Source organism: Branchiostoma lanceolatum, chromosome 2, assembly GCF_035083965.1.
Source record: "Branchiostoma lanceolatum isolate klBraLanc5 chromosome 2, klBraLanc5.hap2, whole genome shotgun sequence".
NCBI classification, from domain to species: Eukaryota; Metazoa; Chordata; class Leptocardii; order Amphioxiformes; family Branchiostomatidae; genus Branchiostoma; species Branchiostoma lanceolatum.
The window spans coordinates 7,551,656-7,575,544 of NC_089723.1; the positions used below are offsets into that span (position 1 = coordinate 7,551,656).

The following is a 23,889-nucleotide window of genomic DNA, read 5'->3' on the forward strand; positions in this document are numbered from 1 at the left end:
TTTGAATTTTCCATCAGTCTATGTATTTGACCTTCCATCACTTTTTGTATTCAAACTTTCCATTAGTTCATGCATTTGAATTTTCCATCAGTACATGTATTTGACTTTCCATCATTTTATGTATTCAAACTTTTCATTAGTTCATGCATTTGAATTTTCCATCAGTTCATACATTTGAATTTTCCATCAGTACATTTATTTGAATTTTCCATCAGTACATTTAATTGAATTTTCCATCAGTTCATGCATTTGAATTTTCCATCAGTACATGTATTCGACTTTCCATCATTTTATGTATTCAAACTTTCCATCAGTTCATTCATCTGAAATTTTCATCAGTTCATGTATTCGAATTTCCCATCTGATAGTGTATTTGAATTTTACATCTTTCAGCATATGCAAAGAATAGGTTTAGCGTTATCATATCTTGCACCTGGACTTTGTTGAATCTGCCACTTGCAAATCGAGAGAAACTTTTCATAAAGCTTGACATGTAGATGATGATTTTCTCGAAGAGTGTGAAGAGTTTCATGTTTTTGTCAATTAAAGGCAGTCAGTTAAAGTTTGATAATACTGGAGATTTGTTGGATTCTGCAATAAGGCATGGTGTGGCTAGCACTGTGATTCTAAGTATCAGTCAGCATAAAAAAAATCCTCCTTAAAAGAAATCTCGAGAATAAAATAATGTAGTCATTAAAAGTGAGCTCCCACTAATTGCTGATATTGTCAACATTCCATTATGAGTTTGCTGTCTTACCAAATGAACTACACAAATGCATCCTGATTGTATGATGTACAACTATAGATATAAAGACAATTCAAACTCTACAACTGGATAAAATTCAGAGATTTACTACCAGACGTTTCGAGTGACATCCATACTCTTCTTCAGCGGCACTAGAATGAACCACTAGCATAAATCAATACTAGAACATCTCACTGGAAAAACTGGTTGAACACGCAAATGTCACTCAAATGTAATTCATTTCTGGATTGTTCCTTTGGCTGTGACGCTGAAGAAGAGTGATGGATGTCACTCGAAAGGTCCGGAAGTAAATCTCCGTGTTGTAGAGTTTGAATTGTCTTTAGGCCACACCAATTTAATTTCTTGGTTAACAGATTTTTATTTTATTTTAGCAAAAAACAAAATCATGAAAACAGAAGGCTGGGGTGAAAACTTGCACCTGACCCTGTTCACTCCCTAAAAACTGTGTGCACCAAAGTACAAACTTTCCTCTGAGATTCTGTTTTCCTGTTGATTTTCCAATCTAGCTTTTTTTAAAATTCCGTTAGGCCACACCAATTCAGTTTCTTGGTTAACGGATTCTAATTTTTTTTTGAATTTTAGAAGAAAAAAAATCATTCTGTTTTCATTAATTTTTTTTTCTACCGTGTTACAATTTTTTTTTTTTCAATAAAAATCTGTTGACCAAGAAATTAAATTGGTGTGGCCTTAAAAAAGAAATTAAAATGGTGTAGCCTTATATACTGTTTACCTGGATGTCTAAGGCAACTATAGGAATCTCTTCCTACGACTGACAGGTCATGCCACTTGCAAAGGGAGCACGGCCACCCAGATTGGCTACGGTCTGCCTGCCCTAATCAATGGACAACACACACTTCTCCACTCCAACAGATTAAGGAACGCCAAGGTCAATCTTCAGATTGCACGGAACACAATTGGAGACACACTCTGGTTCCAAGATAAATGAACTGACAAATGAATAGATAAATGAATTCTACAGAATGGTTCTCCCAGTGCTGCATTCATTCTATTGCTTTTCCAGAGCATAACGGATTCATTCTATTGTTTTCTCTTTCTATGATAGCTTTTAAAGGCTGTTACTGTAAGATCCATGCCATTTTTAAAGATAAGTTTGTTTGATTAATGTAGATTAAAGTAGAATAGACCTCAATACAACATAATTGCCATTCTATTGTTTTCTCTTTCAATGATAGCTATTAAAGGCTGTTATTGTAAGATCCATGCCATTTTCAAAGTGAATTTCTTTTGATTAACAATTAAGAAGAATAGACCTCAAGACAACATAATTGCCATGTTGTGAAAAGGGAGACAAAACGTTTCTGCTCACAGTAGTAACATGCTGCTTTCACACACTGGATTCCAGTACCAAAAATGAATTCAGATATTCATATTCACGACCACATGTAAGTACAAGATAATGACTCCCTTGAACACACCACTGAATAATTCAAAACATACATCCCCTCAAGAGAACTAAAACTTCAATCAGCACAGGTATGCAACTGCGAGTCCCTAAGTCACACGTTCAGGCAAAGATTTGAAAAGCCGTACCACAGGCAAGTAGTAAATCACTGGACTACAACTTAGTGTATCTACAGGGTGGTCAGGCACTCAAGAGAAATGAGCGTTTGGGTTAGTTAAAAGTTAAAATCATCCCATATTGTGACATGAGCATAAAACAAAATTCTTTGTTTTTGATTATTTTTCTACATCATTAGTTGAATCTACCTTATTACACTGCACAGCAATATTTATCACGTATGGATGCGACTTTGTAGTATCGTGCGGACGTCTTAAAAAAATTGTATACACAATCCCCACCACCACTGGATCGAACGTGCAACGTTCTGAAGTTTGATCACTTGTGGTGATTTTCCTAGGACGCTCGATCTCCGACCGTAAGGGTCGATTCGATTATTTCTTAGCGTTTTACGCTGGCTTATTTGCATATTAACTTGCAAGTTAATATGTATATGAACCAGATTTTACACGTTTTGCGTTTTTCGTCGTTTACTTATGGTGGAAATGTGACAAAATGACGGGAATATGTTGGAAATAAGTAAAAAATAAGTAACTGTTACAAATGTGAATCTTAGTGTAGATCTTTCAAATTCTTACTATTTGTAGTTTTTGCCCACCAGATTCTACAATATGCCCCTTTAACTTCCATACTGTTTCAGAAGTATGTACCATTTTTATAAAGTCTTTGGTATGACTCAATGCGCCTCTTGTCCAAGAGTGTCCTAACCCAGGGCTTGAACCCAGGCCTTCTGATCCAAGTAATTTGAACCAGATGTGGCAAGTACCAGAAGCGCAGACCACTATACCACAGGGACACTCCTGAGCCTTTGGGTTGGAGCTATGAATTTACTTCAAATCACATCCTCCTCTTCCTGACCCTGAATGAATCAACGACTCTCAACCCCATACATTTTTGGGGATTTGTTTCTTTCCTTCATCCATTCTCTTTCCCCAAGAATTCCTCCACATATCTACTTTGTACAATCTAAGTTGGTGCCAACTTTACATGGTGATCATGCACTTTACAGAACTGAGTCTTTAGCAATGGATTTACAAATCTCATCCTCCTCTCCCAAATCCTCCTCTTCCTAATCCTGTATGAATGACAAGCTCTCAACCCTAATCAGTCGGGAGGACTCTTTCGTTCATCCCTTCCCTTTCCAAGAGAATTCCTTCACATATCTACCTGCTACCATCTAACCTTGGTGCTGTCTTTACATGGTGATCATGCACCTTACAGAAGTGGGATTAACTTTAAATCTCATCCTCCTCTCCTTAATCCTCTTCAACCTGATCCTGTAAGAATCAATGACTCTCCATATATTTTGGAGGACTTTTCTCTATATGTCCATTCTCTTTCCTATAGAGGATTCTTCCACAAATCTACCTACCACCATAAGCTTACTGCCATCTTTACATAGTGATCACCTCACAGAAGTGAGTTTTTAGCTATAAATTTACTTCAAATCTCATCCCCCTCTTCCTAACCCTGTCAATGGCCCTCAACCTCATACATTTGGGAGGACTCTTCTCCTTGTCCATTCTCTTTACTAGAGGATTTGTCCACATATCTACCTGCTATCATCTAAGTTTGCTGCCATCTTTGCATGGTGATCATGCACCTCACACTCACAGAAGTGAGTCTTCTAAGCTATTAATTTACTTCAATCTCACCCTCTTCTCCCCAATCCTCCTCTTCCTAATCCTGTATGAATGACAAGCTCTCAACCTCATTTATTGGGACGACTCTTCCTTTCATCCATTCTCTTTCCTAGAGTATTCCTCCACATATCTACTTTCTACCATCTAAGCTGTAGCAATGCCTCGGCAGGCGTCCAATGCTGCGGGCAATTGCCTCATCGCTGCTGAGACCTCTAAACCCCTTCTCAGGCTATGGATTGGTCATTTGCAGGGTAATGCATCACCGCGGAAGGGCCTGAAGATTAGGGTGGGATGGCACCATGGTTGGACATACATGTACATCTTAGCGTCTTCTCATGCAACTATCCAGTGCTTGAGGAATGGTGGAAGGGTACATTGCCTTCTAGTGGAGGATAGAAACTGCTCTAACTTGTGTTTCCTTTTCTTTTAGTGTAAAACAAAAGATGTAGATATTTGGGAGAAAAAATGACATAATCTTAATATTAGACATTAGAGGAACTTTACCAGCATAACAAGTAGAAGAGTTTGAGACAAAGATAACTGCTCTCCTTAACAGCCATTTAAATGTTTCAGTGGCAGAGATGAGTACAAGCCAAAGCCATCTAAAAAGTAGCTACCAACTTAAGGACAGGTTATCCTCAGAAGGAAGGTCTAGATCGATTGGCTACAAAAGTCCTTTTACCCAATAATTAGTATATTTGCCTTGAAGAAAAGAATAGAATAGTTAAGGTTTGTTGACATGAGTTTGATAAATTTCAGAAAAAAGGCTGTGTGGTACAACTTGGTGACCAGGTATTTCAGACAATAAAACCATGAGCCAAAAGACAGTTTCTAGGAAGGTAACACTATTATGCACTCCTTTTATGCAACTAACAACGGTCCCCCGAAAGTGCGAAATGGAACGAAATGGAACGAAATGGAACGAAATGGAACGAAACGGAACGAAATGGAACGAAATGGAACGAAATGGAACGAAATGGAACGAATTAAAACAACATATGTAACATTATGAAATGAAATACCAGTAGATAGCGAATTATAAGGAGTAGACCAGAACAAGAAGCATTTTAAATACAGAAGTAAGTGAGTGGTAAATACATAATATAACATGTTTTATTTCTTGAATCTATGTGATAATATTAAATACAACGTTTTTGTCGCGTTTGTTTGGCTACATTCTTCCCTGGAAATGGAGGCGCCGCGTGCAAAGAGATCGATCCGCTGCTCTTCCTTGTGTACCAACGATCTGCAAATGAACTGCTGCAAATCAGCAAATAGCAGGGAAAACAAGCAAACGGAACTGAGTATCGAAGTGAGGACCAGATTATGCAGAAGTTGGTGGTAACATTGCATCTCCAAGAGGGCATGAGGCAAGCGTAATCTTATCATGTATACAGCTAGCGTGTTTGCGTGTTGTGTGAACCGTGAAATACATGTCCTGCTCGTTCACACCCTCCCTTTGTTTTGTCGTGAACAAGGAAGCAGAAATGTCTCCAGAGGACTCCACGTCCGTGTTTGAATGGAGTGTAAAATGTGTGAAATTGGTGACGCAGCGCAGAGCTTCATTTGCATATCATTAACGGTGGGGTCCATTCTCCGACAGGGGTCTGACTCTGAGCCGAAAAATTGGTTGTATAAACATCGTTGTTGCGGAGATATGCATATGCTACGTACTAGTTATGGACTAAAACCGTATGTTAATAACTGGAAAGTCGGAGTTTGATTCAACCTGTCAGTAGCACGCCCACAGTTCCGTCGCGCTGGCAACAATGGCGGTTTATTTGTTTTGGGGGCTCCATTTGGGGGAGAAGAGTTCCGTCCCGCAACACGCAAACACGCTGTATGAATAATAAAATAACGCTTGCCTCATGCCCTCTCTGTGAATTATGAGATGCAATGTTACCACCAACTTCTGCATAATCTAGTCCTAACTTCGATACTCAGTAGCCTGGGTGCCATCCTATTTCTACCGGGGCTCCTACACTCGCTACCCTAAAAAAAATATTTTTTTTAGGGTAGCGAGTGTAGGAGCCCCGGTAGAAATAGGATGGCACCCAGGCTGGATACTCAGTTCCGTTTGCTTGTTTTCCCTGCTATTTGCAGTAGTTCATTTGCAGATCGTTGGTACACAAGGAAGAGCGGCGGATCGATCCCTTTGCACGCGGCATCCCTCCATTTTCAGGAAAGAATCTAGCCACACAAACGCGACAAAAGCGTTTTATTTAATATTATCACATAGATTCAAGAAATAAAACACGTAATATTATGTATCTACCACTCACTTCTGTATCTAAAATGCTTCCTGTTCCGGCCTACTCCTTATATTTCGCTACCTACTGGTATTTCATTTCATAATGTTGCATACGTTGCTTTAGTTCGTTCCATTTCGTTCCATTTCGTTCCATTTCGCTCCATTTCGTTCCATTTCGTTCCATTTCGCAATTTCGGGGGACCCACTAACAAGGTTACATTTAGCATTTGTAAATGCAATATAGATGATACTGCCTTTATTGATTTTTAGCTACAATGTACGTGCATCCCTAAATATAGAATCCAGAGAACAACACTAATCACAAAGTTCATATTACAGATTGTTCAGTAACTTAAGGCAATGTATATGCTGTATATCAGCTAATGTTATACCTGGGCCGCGAAAACTGGGTGCTCCAGACCGGGTGATAACTTGCGTTATCACACAGGCTTCTACTTTTATCACATGGGCTTCCTTAGAATGCATTTTGCGCGTGCCGAGTGCGCTGCTGTCAAAAATTTGAATACCGGATTCGGACATTGGAAGTGCAACAGTTACAATTTTGTTGTTGTTCGAGGACATCAACTTTTCTCAACTTCTGGCGCATTTGGCATTGAAATACGTGTTTTCTTGGATGGGTATGACTTGAATAAAAGTATTCTGCATCACCCTTGGTCCCGGCCCTCCCGCGGGTCACATCACCCTCTGGGCGATGCAACCCCGGGTCGGGCGGTACCTCGGGCGATACGGAATAAACCGTGTTATATTGTATATGTATAAGCTGTATATATCAGCATATCAATGAAATACAAGAGACAGTTCCATGCATTTCATAGCCAGCTGTGAAGACCTGATTATTGTTACCAATAAATCAATGAATGCACAGTCCTGCTACATAATACTGATGAATATACAATGTACCTTGCAAAGAGTTGTACAATGCAAAGGATCTTGATTAAGGTCTCATTCATGAGTTTTTTCACCCCATAGGCTTACATGTTATAATATGTGGTTTACATGGGCACGTTGGTAATGAAGCTATAGGAAATGCACCAATGTCATTCAGTCTATGTTGAGCACATTTACCCCAGATCATGTGAAAAAATTGCCAACTACCAGTAGGCATGCAATTCTTATGGCAATTACAAACGGTACATAGCTACACCCCCAAAAAGGCCCTTTCCAGCTGTAAGCGCACGACCTCATCACCCTACATGCCGGGCTGTGCACGTCCGACCTCGCACGCGGCTGCCGAACTTTACCTTTTTTCTTCACTTACAAACAAGCTTTCATCAGTTTGATGCTTGAGATCAGCTGAGCTAGTTGAAAGAGAATTTCCCACCGATATAAACACACGTTCATGCAGCCGTTCATATTTTGGGGTACGGACTCTTTGAGAGTCTACAAACGGAGTAACACATGAATGAGACCTTAATGGTAAGCTCTATCTTTATCATTTCAATTTTTTGGATCTGTGGTCACCCTTTCAAATCATTTTCAGATCTCCCCACCCCTAGGCCCTCCACTTCGATTTTCTGGAGAGCGCAAGCTTATAATGCAGGGGTTTTCTGTCATTGATCTTTTATCATTTCAGTTCTCTGGATCTGTTTGTTGTCACCCTTTCATATATTTTTCAGATACTCCCCCAACCCTTGACTTTGATTTTCTGGAGAGTTGCAATATAAGTTGGTTATGGTGCCAGGACTCCATGAGAGTTTTGCTGTCATTCCTGATATCTTTTCAATATATCATTTCAATTCTCTGGATAGGTTGTCCCACTTTCATATTTTTTTTTCAGATACCCCACAACCCTATAGTTCGATTTTCTGGAGAGTGTAGGCCTGCACCTTGTTGCTGTAATGTAAGTTGATATTTCTGCTGGACTCCATGAGAGTTTTGCTGTCATTCCTGACATCTTATCATTTCAATTCTCTGGATCGGTTGTCCCACTTTCATTTTTTTTCAGATACCCCTCCAGTTCGATTTTCGGAAGAGTACAGGCACCTTGCATTTGCGATAAAATGATAATAATAATAAGGCCACACCAATTTTATTTATTGATTCTCGGATTTTGTTAGAAAAAATTGGAGTGACAGGGAAAAAAATAAAATAAAATCAAACATTTTGCCAATAGTCTGGGGTAAAAATAAGGGTTTACATAACATAAAGAATAAGAGGATTATTCAAGTTTCAGCTTTGTATGTCTCGTTTTAATGCAATGCACCCCTTTCTTTGATCTAGTACTATAATTTCAGAAACAAAATGACCATTTGCCATGTAATATATGGATTGATATTGAGAAATAGTTTTGATAAATGAAAAATTATAACTTATGATCAATGTAACCACACTTTTTAGGTATGTGCAGGCCTTTATAATCTATTTTGGTGGCTATTGGCTTTTACAACGGAACAGATAGTAAAATTGGGAGTTAAAATTTGTGAATGGGAATAGCGACCACATTTTTTTCTCTCCAAAATGTGGCCTAATAATGATAATAAGTTTATTGGAAATTCATATCCTTGGGCTAAGTGCAAGTAACATGAAAAGGACAGACAGATAATGTAAAACAGTATAGCATGTGTCTACTCTAGACTAAATGTTGACTCTAATTTCTAACTAATTGGGTTTAACTTCTTTTTCTGAGACAGTGGAAGACTAAGTTCCCACTTTTTCTGTAATGTGTGGGTTCTGTGATGTTGAGTGGAGAGTAGTTTTCTTTTTGTCTGTAAATACAGAGAAATTAGGATGGAATTTGGTGGACTCTTCCAAGAGCTTCTTTCAGTATAAGTTGGCAATGCTACAGAGTTTTGCTGTCATTCCTTCTTCTTTGCGAGTAACTACTGTAATTCTTGTTTCTTTCACTGTAACTTTATGTTCACTATTTTCACGGCCACCTTTGTACCATGAATTTATCATCACTGTTAAAATATTGTTGTTATTATCTATGATTCCTTCACACATCCGTTCTGTAAACAACTTGCCGCCACCGTGAAGTTAAAGTTCAGTGAAAATCTCCATTTTCCGTACACTGTGAAATTTTGCTACCGTGAAGATAAAGTGAATTACAATGTAGAAATGGAGGTTGTTCCTGCATTCTTTATTATGCTGTGTTAATTTTCTTAGTGTCATAACTGGTCTATTGTATACTCAATTCTTGTTTTGCTGTACAATGTATATATTTTCATACCAAATTGTTTTGAACTATTCCATGATCATTCACAACAGGAAAGGAACTTGCATGAAAATTAACCTCTAAATCAATATTTCCTTTTGCAGTCATATCAGCAAGACATTTTTTGTCCTTGGTGCTGAAAGCAGAGGAGTTCTTCCAAGTGAATTACAGTATCCTATATGGGCTGTATATCCCCTCCTGATGAAGAAACGAGAACCAAGGGGTCAAGGCGGAAATGGTGTAATAACGGTAACAGGTTGGAGTTTTTCATCAGGGAAGGTTCTGTGGCATATTGTCATTCCCCTGGACCCTTGGGCAGAGGATCGATGGGGAACAGGGTGCGTGCGTCATCACACATAAATTGGGTTGTCCCAGCATTGCCTGAAGTTCAAGACATCTTAGTAACAGGAAATCGAAGATCTTATCCCCTCGTGAAATATCAAGTCATAGAGTTTGTGTGAATTTCTTGTTTGTTAATTATTGCGAATATCTTGCTGATTTTGTCTATAACATCTACTGACATTATTCCACCAGGGTACATATTTCCGCCATCCTGAAAAATATGTCTAAACAGATCTCCAACCTAACGTCCCCTAGTATAACACACTCCTGTATATATAAACTGTGCATACCTGGGGGGTGCTACACTAGAGATCTCTTGTACCCACTGTTTTTTGAAGAGTCGGATTTATGTAACCCGGTGGATTAATGTTAAAGGAGGTTACATTTTCGCACTAGCAATGGACATGCATATAGCAGGAATTGATGACAGGAAATGACATCACCAATCACTTCCTGTCAGTCTGCGTGGGAATAACTCTGGTCCCAGACCAAGCCAACCTTCCCATCCTGCCAGTCTCTGGTTACACCATATTCCTCCTCACATACTGTCACTATCTACAATATTCAAGGAACTACCAACAAACACACAAGACAATCACTCAAACCCAAAACAATACCTTCGTTTTCACTGAGGTAACAATGTCGATAACATACATAGAATGTAGATGTAAAAGTTTCATCATTTTTTCTATGCGAAACGGATGCATTACCCTTACATATGGCTATATATAGAGCTTTATAGATACAAAGAAAATTGCTCATATCACACTTTTATGACTTTATTATTTACACACTATGAATTTTGAAGATCAAAGCACACACTTAAGTCTGTCATTTATGCATTAATAATTCCTAAAGAATTTCTGGTCAATTTATCACTCTGGTGATAATGATAAACAGCCCCATCTATGCTTAATGGTTTATATCAATCACAATAATATAAGACAGTGAAGAAAAATTCCTTTGTCAAAGGTGCCAAATGGATGGCCATGAAACAAGCTTTTTATTGAACATTTGCTTTGACCAATATGTTGTTCTGACATGCATAAAAAAAGTTATACTACAACGAAGTTGTCCCTTATTACACTGGAGACTTTTATGCTTTTCCCTTGTTGCACACTATGAATCTTGCAGATCAAAGATGTGTTGTTCTGACATGGACATAAAAAAAGTTATCCTACAACAAAATTGTCCCTTATCACATTGGAGAGGCTTATGCCTTTCCTTTGTTAATAGTTGTTACCCACTATGAATCTTGCAGATCAAAGCCCCCCCCCCTACATGTACTAGAGGGATGTCTTTTGATGAAAATGTGTTGTTCTGACATGTACATAAAAAAGTTATACTACAAAGTTGTCCCTTATCACACTGAAGTGTTCATGCTTTTCCCTTGTCGCCCACTATGAACCTTCTAGATCAAAGCCCCCCACATGCTCCAGTCTGTCAAACCTGTTTTACACATCACTGCATTAGAAGCGCAGGTCAGTTTATTACATCCCAAACACTGCTCGCCCCTTTCCTTCACTTGACATCCCGCATGATTGAAATTCCGTTCAGGAGACCGCGACGTAGGCGCTAAGACACAGACGGGATCGGGGCTAATATTACAGATCCCTTGAGTCCCATTCTGCTGCCTATCGGAGAACGCCGGTTTTGTTCCCCGCGCCACCCAATACAGCGATAAAGCACTCCACAATGCAAACCCTGAATGCAAATATGGAATATGGTTTTGCCTATCTCTCCCCTGAGAAATAATTCACGCACACTTTATACCTCCAGGGTTAAAGGGATCACACAGGAGGGCTCGCGTGACCTTTCCTAAACAGGACAGCTTTTCCGTGTTATTGAGACTCGCCCGGTGACTTAGCCCCGTAACACAGGTGGCCATATTACAAAAGTTAAAAATACACCCGGACTACATCCGCTGCATTTCAATACATTGTGATATGGACCTACAAAAAAGGGCTGCTTCACTATATACATGTGACAGATGGAAGGGGTGTATGGTAATTTCTAAAAAAAAAAGGTGGGTAAGCTTTGATTATAGACTTTAACACCTAATCATTTCAGTGTCGCAAGATTCAAATTCAGCTTTATTGCAAATGACTGGCATGTGACATAAAAGAATGGAGCAACAACCTCCATTTCTATAAAATATTTCATATCACATAATTATTTGTACATTGTTACTACTTTGCTACACCTCATTTCTAGTATTTCAACAGGTCTAATGCATCCCCAATTATAGTTTTGCTGATACATTTTGTTGTTTTGAATTAATCCATGATCTTTGACTACAGGAAAGGAAATTGCCAGAAAATTAACCTCAGAAACAATAATTTGTTCTTGCAGTCATATCAGGATGGCCTGTCCCTGGTGCTGAAAGTGGAGGAGTTCTTGTAAATGTGTGGTCCATTCAATATCTTTCTTATTACTCAAATTGTGTGTTGTCTAAAAACTGCTGATTGATGGAAACACAACCAACTGAATATCACAAAACAGACATCTGTCAAATTCTTCAAATATTGATGATTTCTAAGGTTGACATGACGTATCAAAGATTCTAAACACAACTTGAATCATAGACCTTTGATGTTTTAGAAATCATGCTTGTACCTGTGGATAGGCAGACAACAGCCAAAGCACTTAATCTTAACAGCCATGACATAGTAAGAGCCAATCAGCAAGATGGATTGACTTCACGGCCCATCCACCCGCCTGATCAAGTACATTTGTATTGTTGTTTGTTTGTTTGTATTGCAAACCCGGTAAACCGCATCAAGGCGTAACACACCAGGTTTGTACTGAAGAGTACAAGCTGCATATCTGGACAGATTTATATGATCCACACGGATCCACCGGGAAGGACCCCTACTCTTTTCGATAAGTGTGTTGGGTTCTTTAACGTGCTTGATTTGTGGCTCTCCTCAAACACGGGACCTCCATTTTAACGTCCTATCCGAGGGACGTCCCTAACCGAAGCTAGGTGCTCATTTTCACCTGAGTGAAGTGGGGAAAGTCGTGTAAAGTGCCTTTCCCAAGGGCACAACGTCAACGGGACAAATCAGGGAACCCCGGATTCGAACCCGGTATCTCTGGGTTCTGGGGCCAAACACCCTGTCACTACCTCACCGCAACGCCACTGTACATGAACTTTCCCTCACAGGAAGTCCCCACCTAGGTGGAGAGATTCACGTGTATGGGAGTGACATCACTTGGATGGGAGGATGTGCGTTCACAGGTATTTCACCAGTCAGGTTGTGCGAAAAGGAATCTGACTGTCTTTGCTCATGACGTCCAGTAGACAGCAATTTAGCCCCTTGCAACAAAGTGAACAAACACACAATGTAAAGGTTGCCACACTGAAAAATCAAACTTGGTACATGAATATTTTACAATAACAAGCTGTGAATATTCATCAACGGTTATCAATTTGTTGTACATTACATTATGAACCAGGCATGTCTCCAGGACCCGTCCTTCCGTCCCAGGAGAGAAATTTGCTTCTTGGGTCAGAAAAAAGCTCAACCCTTTCCGTTCCAAAAATATCAATTTTATGAGATAAAACTGATGAAAATCTTTTTTTTTACTTAAAATGACAGATTCAACAATGAAAATTACTTAAAATGACAGATTCAATAATGAAAATTACTTAAAATGACAGATTCAACAATGAAAATATTTAAAAAAACGGCTCCCAAACAATGTGTGGGGCAGAAAAAAATTTAAAGCTGGAGACAGCCCTGTTATGATCATAGATTTTGTTACCCAAAACAATGGATTCCTTGGCCACAGACTTCAAAATTCGACCAGTAGTAGTGAAATCCCTGTCCTCAAGATCTAGCTCCTTCTAGGTGGTGACATTCCTGTATAAAAAAAACTCTCCAAGTTGTGTACTTCTAGCTACCTCCCTTGACTGAGCATTACTAGGGGCAAAAGTTGAAAAAAATGGAGTACTAAAAATAAAGTCTTCAGGGCTGACTACAAAACCAGTGACCTGTGCCTCAAACAGTCCGGTGATGGGTTGCCAGCTGATGTTAGGAATTCATTTGTATTCCACCATCGCCCTATCTCACATAAACTCTAAAACCTCTAATCACAAGAAATAATTAAAGAGACCAAATTCTCCATCCTTCATTACACAGATCATTAGGGCAGCGCATTCATTTCCTTACTAACGGACTTATTAATTTCAAACTGCTCTATTCAGACAGACTCATTCATCGCACTGCTATGATGTATCTACGACTCAATCAGGAACTACAGGTACAAAATATTGTAATAAGTGCTCAAAGGTGACAAACATCAAGATAATAACGAAGAAAATTAATCAAAAAATATCTCTGTCTTTCTTGGAATTGACGAATCTGTCAAACAGTACAAATATGTAAACTAGATACATTTGTATTTGCAACAGAACATTGCCATAGGAGACACTTAAAATTACCTGATGGCCAATCTGGAACAACTCAAGTTGATCTAAGATCAAATTTGCATGCAAACTCCTATTACATGTATCTCTTTTCAGTAATGTACTGATTTTTCAATATATCACACACCACTACTGAAAATGCAGAAATGTTTGCGGTGGTTTTATGTTCATGATTTTTGCGGTGAACTCTTCAGCGCGAATTTAAAACCACGACAAAATTTTGCCCACCTACATGTATGACTGTAGCACTACTATTGTTTCAAACGCGGGACTTAAAACCACCGCGAACACTCCATTTTCTCCATACCGCGAAATAAAAGCCACGCGAACTTAAATGCATTTACAGTATTCTATCTAATTAGTATGTCATCCTTCAATTCAAGCTGTTCTGAAGACTCCACATGTCTAATGATCCAACACACATTTTTCACTGACTTTTAATGAATGCCCTTGGCAAAAATCCTATGGTGTTGAGACTATTACTCCTTTGTAAGATGCATGGTAGAGACAATGCACAAATGCGTTTCACAGCACGAGTCCAAAGTAATACACATGTAACAACACAGGTTGACGCCTTTGATATTTGTCACAGACAAAGTCTATACAGGTGAACATGTTGTGATCTCCAAGCAGATCTACACGGTTCCAAAATCATACAAGCTAGCCAGAGAAGCTCCAGTCAGCCAGAGAAGCTCCAGTCAGCCAGAGAAGTTCCAGTCAGATCCTACGGTGCCTGACTGGAGCTTCTCTGGCTAGCTTATACAATTTTGGCACCGTGTAGATCTGCTTGGAGATTAAACATGTTGCCACTATACATTGTATTAATGCAGGACACAAACTCTACACTCTTACCTAACCTAAAAGATACCAGGCTCTGTGTAGTGTGGTTTATTGCACTGCATCATCAAATTGTATTGTAATGTCTGGATTTTTGACTTTGAGCAATGATGCTATTTTGGGGCACAATTTGTCTTGATGTTACTTGAAAGTTGATAGTACTTACACATTGTATGAGGAATGGCATACATTGTACACCATCACCGAATTACCTTTTGTATGATTCAATACAAAGACAATCAGTCTTGTTATGATCAAAAGTACAACTAAATGTCCCCTCAAATGGTAGGAAATGCAGACAATCTTCCATCAAATATCATTTCAGGATTTAAATTTGGAAAAAAAAACACTTGTCACAGGATCTCATTTGATCATCAGTCCAATTTTCATTTGGGCATACATTGTATTGATGCAAACCAACAATAAGGTCACAGCTATTTAAGTAGAAAATTCACATAAATCGAGTCATTATTCAATATCAACCAGGAGCAATCCATCAAAATGCCAAATTTATATTTCGTCATCCATCTTTGTTTCAAAAAGCATTTAATCCTGACAAAGGAATATCAGATATAATCTTATCATGGCAAAAGGTCATCTAACAGCTCTGAAATGGGAAAGGCAATCTTTGAATCTTGGGGTTGTAGCACCTGTAATTGCATTCTGAACTGTAATTTTGCGTACATCAGTTTTAACAATTTGTCACTCTAGACATTGAGTTTAAATTCATCAGACATGTGTGTTATCTATATTTATGGTACCATGATTACTTCGAATCTAAATAATTCTGGTAATTATAGCAACTTAGTGAGGCAAATTTATGGAGGGAAAAATTGGCACATAAAAGGCTAGGGTCAGAGTCTTTTAGGACGGAGTCTGGGAGACGACTATTAACTTTTTAGTGCTGGATAGTGGTCAATAATTGTTTTTCCACCATATAATTTTAGCATCCAATAAAAAAACAACCTTAAACTTAAGACCTAGATGAAACTCAAGAGAAGGAGATTTTAACAACAAAGTCTTTGCAAACATTTCTGAGAGCTACACAGCACCATGGAATAACAAGATTCTTTGCAAACAACCTTTTTATTCACACCAACATTTCAGTGACTGCACTGTGTCTGTTACCTTCCTCATTGCAGTACAACCATAGCTACATGTAGCTTCTTTGCCAATATGCCAATTCTATGCCCTTCGTGGTACATTTTCTAACTCTCAGACAAGGTCTAATTTTGTATCCAAAAGTTGACATTAGTGCAACACAGCATCTGCCTCTCTTTTAATGTCACCAACATACTGTTCTAGAGCATTAGCATGTACACTACAAATGTATTTTTAGATAAATTGTCCCTGTTATTCATGTATTTTCATGTCCATTCAACCCACACAGACTCTACAAGATTATCCTATTCCTATACAGTTTCAAACTGCCTAAACCAAAAACTAACAGCAAAAAGCGAACCTTTCTCTACCGAGCCATTCATCTATGGAATACCTTGCCACCCATCATCAAATCATTGACCACTCCATATTTGTAAGTTAAGTTAACGATTTGTATAAATTATCTTAAGATTATGTATATAATGTTCCTTTTCATCTTGCAATCTGTATATATGTCTGTATTTGTATGTATGATGAACCCTGTAAGACTAGTTGTGATAAGACTAAAGTGTATCATAATAAACAAATAAAGGAGTCTTTAGATTAGTTCTTTAAAGAATTAGATATTAGAAATAGTTCAATAGTCATGTATCTACAAGTTGCCTTACACTGTACCTGTTGCAATTGTTGTGCAATAAAATTCTTCTTCTTCTTCTTCTGTCCATAACATTTTTGTACAGCCCAGACAGCAGAGAGTCTATGCTGTTTTAACATGACCCGGGAGGCAAAACTGCTATTAACTATTGGCCGTTTGTCTGGGCGTATAGCTACTGCGGGAACATAAAGGGGATTATAAGCACCTTTAAGGGCCTTGTGCCTATTAAATTGGTCTTCTGCTGGACGTTGAGAGCTATGCTGATAATCCGAAGGTGATGGACTGACTGGAGTTTTACCATGAACTGGTCAGTTGAAGTCAGCTGAACTTTGACATCTGGCCAAGTAATTGTCTTCATACTTTCAAACTACAGTCAAAACTGCCCAAGAAGACCACTCAGGGGACCGATAAGATTTGGTATATGCAGATAGGTGGTCACTAAGGACAGGATTCGTAATCCATGTGTCAATGGGAAAAATTATCAAAGGGACTATCACAAAGTGGTCACATTGGCCAGGTGGTCCTTATGTAGGAGTGGTCACTTGTACAGGTTTGACTGTACTGTACATGATATACCCAGTACCTGATCATTGATTTTTCACTATCACATGCATCAGATCAAAATGCAAAATGATGCATATGATGCCTCTGCAGAAAACTTAGTAAACATGTACAATGTAAAACTTACATATCTAATATACTTGACTAACTGGCTGGTAATATTGTCATACATTAATATTACTTACACTACATACATTTGCATTGACATCCCAGTTTAATACATGGTGTGATGCAAGCCTACTTAACACAAGTGTAAATGTCTGTAAGACTTTTATCTCAGGTAACATGAAAATCATTTTTGGTGAGAGACATTTTGGATCTGGTTTCATTGGAATTTTCTTGTTTTATTTTTCTGAATCATTTCACCAATAAGTCAAAGTTCACATTTTGCTATCATTGCACCCCATTATACAGATGTTATTACAATCTATAGCAGTCTCATATCATCCTTTTTTTTCAGTTGAGACTTGGGATAGACGAAACGTTGAAATAAGGAATTGGAGAATGACAATGGGGTCCAAATAGTGAACAATCAACCTTCCCACAGGGCAGTGGTCAACATTCATTTGGAAAAGGTCCATCCATCAACTTGGGTTGTGTAATATGCATGTATGTGTAATGCAAAAATATACTGATAGGGGGCACTGTAGTACCAGGATAGTTTTGAAACCTTTCATAGTCGGAAGAAGAAAAAGTCCACAAAGTAGAATGCAATGATTACATTGTTTTTTTTATGGCATGAAAGTGATAAAAGGTACAAAAGGAAACAAAAAAAAGTTAGGGTAATGGCCAATCTTAATAACTTAAGGGCTAAAATTTTATATGGAAACTGTATTATAATCGGCTATACCATATATACGGATGTATGCATGGTTCCATTAACTTGCAAAGCAGAAATGAGTTGCTAGGGGGCATTGCAGTACAGGATTTGTGGAAGGCTTTATAGCTTTTAAGTTACAGCTCGGAAAGTATTCAGCTCGGAAAAATAGGATAATATCTAACATGATTCTACATTTTGTACTTCATGAAGTACATTAATGTGGGCCATTTGCACTGGTATGGAAACATTCAATCTTTCGAAGATAGGAGGGCCTGTAAGTGTAAGCAAAAAATCAGCGACTGTATCATATCCAGTTTGAAGAATCATTGCATGTCTAAAATCTTTTCAAGGATTTTGTTTTATACATTTTAGGCTCCTGTATTACAATTTCAAAAGCACAGAGGCCAAAAGACATTGCAAAAGGTCCTTCAACTTGAATGTGCAACATGCTTGCAAAACAGAAACTCTTGATAGGGGGCACTGCACTACCAGCTTCCGGGATTAGCCTTGTTTTTGTGAGCTTCAAAGATTTCTACCTAACTGGTTTTGTCAACCTACTGAGAAACTTGGTTTCTCCCACTCCCAAATAAAGATGATAACATTATAGTTAGGCAGCTGCAGTAAAGTGGAACTGAGATGTGCAGGGAAAAGTCATGCCTGGTTAGGCATTTTCAGTCAAACAGAGGCATACAACTGCCATATCACTAAAAGGATTACCTACACTTGTTTCTAGTGTTAGTAAGAGTTGGATCGGGCACAATAGCAGTTCCAGAAATTGAATATCAATATCCTCTGAACAGATTGAATACTAAACAACATGGTGGATATGAAAAATAAGATCAAGATATCTGGTAACTGCTCATCTAACTACCATAATGTAGCTGGAGACTTCAGTAACATTTGTTTTACCTTTACAACAAAAAACGAATAGTTTTTCTTTAATTCACATAGTACTAAGTTGGACTGTAGCAGATACAACCATGAGTAGGGTACAGTTAAAGTGAGCAAAGCCCCTGTCACACATTCGGGACCATCCCACGACCACTATACTCCCCAACCAAGGTCAACGCTGGGTTGGGAGTAGCCTAGAATCTATCCTATTCTAGCTCCAGTTTGCTCTTTTGACCGCATCCAAGCAAAATGTGACTTTCCCAACTTTGATTTTTCAAAATTCAGTCAACTGGCACAGTGGACTTGTAAACCTACTGGGCAACCTCCTCGACCAACCACAGATGACCTAGTTCATGACTTACTTTCAACCATGGTCTGAAGAAGGTCAGAATGCCATGGTCAGCTATGTGTGACAAGGGCGTAAGGTACATGCACAGTATGATTACATGTATGGTAGGGTGTGCTGTTCTCATGCATAGATAATAGCGAATCTAAAGAAACCGCAGGTCATTCCTGTCAACCAATCAATAACTAGCTCCCACTCAAGCATCTGGTAAGACAGCGGTCCTCCTTAACTTTCTCCCTGCTGCCTAACTCTGTAACCAATAGGGAATGGGTTGCCAAACGGCTGCTTTAGTGTGCTAAAGGTTAAAACCCAGATGCACATTCATTCTAAAAGGTAAAGCAGTCATCCTCAATTGAGGTGAAGGATAATGCTTTTTCATGTTGCTAGTGGTAGTGCAATGCGGCTTCGCCACGGCTCACGTTTTTGGCCAAGCACACCGGGTCACCCCTACTCTTCTTGATAAGTGTGTTGGTTTCTTTTACATGCTTTGGTGCTTGAGGCTTACGCCCGAAACTCCCTCATACACGGGGCCGCCGGCTTTATGTCACCATCCAAAATGACGAATGCAATCCCTTTCAACATGTCCGAGCTCGAACGCGGGCCCTAAGATCCACGGAATTCGATCCAGATGGCGAAGCAGCGGGGTTGCGTTATCGCTTGCGCCATGGGGACATTCTATACATTGATAAATATGCCAATACTGATCATGATACAGTATAGACAGAAATCTTGGCTTGATGTATGCCACACATTCACATTCACTCTAAACATTGATGCAAAATAGACAGGTGACAGAAGTCTTGGCTTAAAGTATTCCAATGAACTTACACATGAGGACTGATAAAAAGGGTTAATGGCCACTTCTTTCACCTATGGGAAGAGTCTGTGGGGAGAAAGATCAGATATCACCGGGGTAGAATCTATCCTGAAGACATAATGAGGTCAATTGGTATTGAAAGTTAAGGCAATAGACCATGGAATTTGACCAACTTAAAGGTAGCCTGGGAATTGGCCCTTGATTCTAAATTGGCTGAAGGTACATGTACATATGGCACCCAGTTTGGATAGATAAATCTATCATTGACTACTTCCCTCATAGTGAAAAACAATACACTCCTGCAGTAACTGTACTAGCAGGTCAGCTTGAGTATTACTAAGTATTTTTGGCGTAGCAGTTCATTAGTTTGTACATTTATTCAGACCCTTGTAGTGCCCAGTGGCGCATAAGGCAGCACGTTTCCTTGCTGTTTCAATAGCAGGGAGGTTGCTAATCCTTAACGTGCTTAAGGTACCTCTTCAAACACGGGACACCCATTTTACGTCCCTTTGAAAAGACGGAGGTAATTAGTATAGATAATTGATTTTGATAGCAGACTAATATTTTTCATCATTCATTTGGCTGAAAAAACAGGAACATTTACCCTCCACACTACATGTTTTATATAACTCATGACAGACAATATCTATGCACTGAATCAATAGACCTCCATTTCGTTCCATTTCGTTCCATTTCGTACTTTCGGGGGACCCTCATTTTAGCATGAAAGTTACATGTAAATTACAGAATGAGAAATTAACCGTTCTCCGGCTCAAAATATTTCACATACTGGAATTTGCGACCTCTGATTTTTATGGTAAAGTTGTTTTACACTTGTACTCGCTCTGTTCAAAATGAAAATATTCAGTCTTGCTCTATAGCAACTTTGTTTAAAACCAAAACCTGGCAACTCGTCTGCGATGCTGAAAGTGTTATGGTGATTGATCGATGTTATACAATATACATGACTGAAGGTAATTAACCAACAGGAGGCAAATTTGATTACTTATATACGGTACATCACTCAATTCTATACAGTCAAATTACCATCCTCTGTACCTGTGTTGGGTTATAAAGTGGTTTTCAATCGTAAAGTTGTAAATATGGCTCAGCAAACAGCTCATGATTTACCTTTGAACAAATGACCAACTAGACTAAGGACAACAGAAATCAGATACAATTTCAGTTTATCCGTCAGCACCATACAGGCACAGAGAGAGAGAGACACACACAGACATGGACACACGCACACACACACAGAGGTACATAATTAACAGGCATACAGGTGTACATATCAACAGGCATACATGTAAATTTTACTGTGGTTAGGCCACACCAATTTAATTTTTTGGTTGACAGATTTTTCTTTTAAAAACAAAAAATTTAGAAAAAAAAATCATGAAACAGAAGGCTGGGCCAGCCTTCTGTTTTCATGATTTTTGTTTGTTCTAAAATTGCTTTTTGGGAAAATAAAAATCTGTTAACCAAGAAATTAAATTAGTGTGGCCTTATCTTGCTGCCTGTCTTTGTATCTCTGCTGAACTTTTGCTGGTTTCATTCTAGTTGTAGGGGATCATTGCCCCCATATCACGCTCTTCTATTCCTCATTCCTCATGACATACATCGTACTTGCCCCCCTCCCCCTCCTACTGTGATGGTAGCCACTACTATTTCTTTCAGGTGTGAGCTGCCTTCCATTACACATCTGTGCCCACCTCATTTGTCACCTGACATGTTTACTTGTACCATACTAGGTTCACTTCTTAAGATATACAGCGTCTCTGCATGGTGTTAAACTTGACTCTGAACTAGAACTAGAGCCTCTTACTGGGGGCCCCCAGAAAGTGTGAAATGGAACGAAATTGAACGAAATTGAATGAACTAAAACATATGTAACATTATGAAATGAAATACCAGTAGATAGCGAAATATAAGGAACGTTATAACATTCACAGTAGACTAGAACAGGAAGCAAATACATAATGTAACATGTTTTATTTTTTTAATCTATTTGATGATATTAAATACAACGTTTTTGCCGTGTTTGTTGGCTAGATTCTTCCCTGAAATGGGGGCACCGCGTGCAAAGAAATCCACCACTCTTCCTTGATTTTACCAACTATCTGCAAATGAACATTGCATTTTGTTCCATTTCGTCCATTTAGCACTTTCTGGGGACCTCTTACTGGACACCTTCAAGAGCAGGCTGTTGTCATTCCACACGTAACCCGGACGCTGCAGCTGCGCCTCCTTCGTCTGCGTGACATCCCTACCAAGGAGTTTGCAGACTATGAACTACAGTAGAACCAGAACTAGACTCCTGAAAAGTTTCCTTAGACTCCTGAACCAGAACTAGACTCCTGAAAAGTTTCCTTAGACTCCTTTTCGAGTCAACAGTGATCGCTAAGCGACTGCACAGTGACCAAAGTTGTATTTGTATAACCTTAGATTTCATAATTGGAATATAATGCAAGATGTAAAAGTGAGATTTAAGAGACAACAAAACACACAAAATCTAAAAACAATTGTTCTTCATCTATGAAATTCATTGAACTGTCAAATCTTTGGCCGCCGGCAGTTGCTTAGTGATTGCAGCCTCAAGTGGAAAGGGGTGTTAGGCTTCTTGTATCATGTTGATGCTTGTAAAGAAGTACTTGAGACATGAAGTACATGTTCTGTGCCCATCTAACACCATTGTCTATGGATTACTATTCATTCTGATGCCTTGGATACATTCTGACCAATCACCTGAGTACACAAGCTTAAGCCTGAGGTCATGGCCTTGACATAAGTCCACCAAACTTGACTTTAACCTTCAACCTGCCACCTAATCTCCTAACCAATACAAATGTGGGGCCAAAAGGTTACCAAGTGACAGCAGGAAAAGATAAAAGCATGTTAGCTCTTGATACAGCACTTAAAACAGACCAACATGTAATTTTTGATCCCCCATGAGGTAAAGGAATCGAACATGAAAGTGTTAAGATTAGCGTAATGGGATAATGCATCAAGGGCAAAAAAACATTTCAAACATTTCAAAGACGGCAGCAGAATATATCAAATGTACACATTGTACAAAACATAGTATTCATCAATGTTTCAATGGTACTCTAGTGGTCACTTTTGATCTTGAAAACCACTAAGTTACATCAAAAACACTGCCGATGCTGTAGTTCGCTGAAAAAGAACTGAGAAGGAAAAAAATATCAAACATGAATGGTTAAAACATCACTTCACAGTCGACACACATATAGGTTAGTACACTCAAGTACAGCTTATCTAACATTCAGGATAATTTTTATCACAAAAGAAACAGACATTCCAGCTTCAAAGCGTTTGCCTTACCTGTGTGAATGAACACAATACAAAGGTATCTCCCCTTTCCAAAAGAGCAACATATCAAAGTTTAACATTCATTTATTGTCTCAAACATCATACATAGCTTATGATGCACTCAAATATAACTCAACTATCATTCAGAAGACTCTTATGAGATATGTATATAGAAATTCCATCTTCAGAGCATTTGTCTTCCGAAAACACGTTTGGGATTACGTTCTCGCCGCAAAAGCGCCACCTACATGTACATCGGCTACTTATAGCGGTGAGAAGCAGTACTCCAGTCAGAAGCTCTGAAGAAGGTGTCTGACAGACACCGAAATGTCAGCAGGTGAGATTACGTGGTTGTGATAAAAGAAACTCCAAATATCCC

The 23,889-nt window shown here is 38.8% G+C and overlaps 1 protein-coding gene across 1 annotated transcript in view; it reads right to left on the bottom strand.

Moving 5' to 3' along the window:
• Window positions 1-23,889, bottom strand: part of LOC136426628 (chondroitin sulfate proteoglycan 4-like) — a 157,228-nt gene that overhangs the window by 16,548 nt on the left and 116,791 nt on the right. The window lies entirely within an intron of this gene.